A 2,500-nucleotide genomic window follows, 5' to 3' on the forward strand; every position below is an offset into this window, starting at 1 on the left:
CGTTTTGGAAAAGAGCTCTTCATATAGAAATATGTGTTTGAAGCTGAGGTGGAGAAGGTTATGGGTAACGGAAGGTGGAGAAGGTTATGGGTAACGGAAGGTGGAGAAGGTTATGGGTAACGGAAGGTGGAGAAGGTTATGGGTAACGGAAGGTGGAGAAGGTTATGGGTAATGGAAGGTGGAGAAGGTTATGCAAGATGCTATGGGGGGTAACGGAAGGTGGAGATGGCTATGCAAGATGCTATGGGGGTAACAGAAGGTGGAGAAGGTTATGCAAGATGCTATGGGGGTAATGGAAGGTGGAGAAGGTTATGGGTAACGGAAGGTGGAGAAGGTTATGGGTAATGGAAGGTGGAGAAGGTTATGGGTAATGGAAGGTGGAGAAGGTTATGGGTAACGGAAGGTGGAGAAGGTTATGGGTAACGGAAGGTGGAGAAGGTTATGGGTAACGGAAGGTGGAGAAGGTTATGGGTAACGGAAGGTGGAGAAGGTTATGGGTAATGGAAGGTGGAGAAGGTTATGGGTAACGGAAGGTGGAGAAGGTTATGGGTAATGGAAGGTGGAGAAGGTTATGGGTAACGGAAGGTGGAGAAGGTTATGGGTAACGGAAGGTGGAGAAGGTTATGGGTAACGGAAGGTGGAGAAGGTTATGGGTAACGGAAGGTGGAGAAGGTTATGGGTAACGGAAGGTGGAGAAGGTTATGGGTAACGGAAGGTGGAGAAGGTTATGGGTAACGGAAGGTGGAGAAGGTTATGGGTAACGGAAGGTGGAGAAGGTTATGGGTAACGGAAGGTGGAGAAGGTTATGGGTAACGGAAGGTGGAGAAGGTTATGGGTAACGGAAGGTGGAGAAGGTTATGGGTAACGGAAGGTGGAGAAGGTTATGGGTAACGGAAGGTGGAGAAGGTTATGGGTAACGGAAGGTGGAGAAGGTTATGGGTAACGGAAGGTGGAGAAGGTTATGGGTAACGGAAGGTGGAGAAGGTTATGGGTAACGGAAGGTAGGCTAGTTTTTTGTCATGCAGTGTTGCCAGATTGGGCTGTTTCCCGCCCAATTGGGCTGCTTAGGATGGCTGTGTGCGGGTAAAAATGGCGTTTAGCAGAAAAACCAGCCCAATTTTTGCCATAGAAATCAATAGAATTGTGCGGGATTTGGTGCTTCTAGGCGGGTTTTGAGCATTTTTTGGGCTGGAAATCATCAGCCTCATCTGGCAACCCTGCATGCAGTGGTGGATGTTTGGGGGCAGCTTATTGGTCCGTTTTGCTGTTTTGGTGAGTTGGAGATGGAGGAACGTTTTGTCGATCATACAAAGTAGAGTGAAATAAAAAAGAACATGGATATTTACCCAGTCTGTGGGACACTGGCTTTGGTGCTGTTCAATGACTCTGAACGCCACGGTCCCATCTCGTCCATTGTATGTAGCCTTGTGTCATTCGTAAATGAATCTGTTATTTTTAACTGCAGCAATGAGAACCCAAGCCCAGTTGGGAGCCTTTTTACAGGTTTTCGTTTGTTTTGAGCATTTTAACTCCAAGTGAACACTTCAGTTTTGGGAAAACACTATAGTAAAGTCGCCTAATTCCGCCCGTCTCCCAATTCCGCCCGCCTACTTATAAGTGATGATAGTTACTTATGTATCCACTATTTAAGTCAGGAATGGATATCGACATGATACGGAGTTTGTATGCTTACAATTTGAAACGGTGATGATATTTAAAACCGAGTCAAACGGCCATAAACAGCATTGTAATGAATGGTGTCGTAACGGCAGCATGGAACTTTAATTTCACGACGACATTCTGGCTAAAAACTCGCCCTGGCCGCTTCCCTGTTTCGCTTTAGGACCAAAATTATTCAACCGTTTCCACAGTAACGACCAAACTAATCACAGTTCCTGCATCGGTAAAGCCAGGACTACAAGTGTGAACGAAATCAGCAAAATGCAATGAAGGAATAATAAACAGTAACGGAAATACCGACGTGACCTGAAATCAAGCGGGCGGAATTGGGAGCCTTTCGCCGGTGAATTGTGCTGAAACTAGATTGTGGACATGCTGGACGTTATCGCCAAATTACGATAGAAAGGGCTACCAATGTTAGCTAATATTGCTCATTACCTCATCTACACAGTTGCCGCTATCCAACAATATACGATAGCATAATTAAATAGTATTTGAAATAGTGATATTATCACGTTTTCAATGAAGTGATCAGTGAAGTGGGCGGAATATGGCGACCTTACTCTACTGTCTTTACCTCAGAGAGTGGCAGGAACGGTCCTGAGCTGGAGGACAGTCAGTTGGACAATTTGAGCCAAAGGTTGCTTCTTAAATGCTGTATTCTTTTTGAACAGATATTTATAAATATTTGGCAATTTGGAACCAGCTACTTAGATCCGGATCTCGTCAAAGAAGTCATAAATCCCACATCTACTCGTGTTTTCCCAGTCTCCTGGAACACATTCAGTATACAACATGGCTGCTTTGAAGTGATATTTAT

The 2,500-nt window shown here is 45.0% G+C and overlaps 1 protein-coding gene across 1 annotated transcript in view; it reads left to right on the forward strand.

Moving 5' to 3' along the window:
- The window catches only part of LOC134443321 (neurexin-1a-like), a 438,835-nt gene that overhangs the window by 271,474 nt on the left and 164,861 nt on the right, over positions 1-2,500 (forward strand). The gene's annotated exons all lie outside the window — the stretch shown is intronic.

Source organism: Engraulis encrasicolus, unplaced genomic scaffold (assembly GCF_034702125.1).
Source record: "Engraulis encrasicolus isolate BLACKSEA-1 unplaced genomic scaffold, IST_EnEncr_1.0 scaffold_30_np1212, whole genome shotgun sequence".
Classification (NCBI taxonomy): Eukaryota; Metazoa; Chordata; class Actinopteri; order Clupeiformes; family Engraulidae; genus Engraulis; species Engraulis encrasicolus.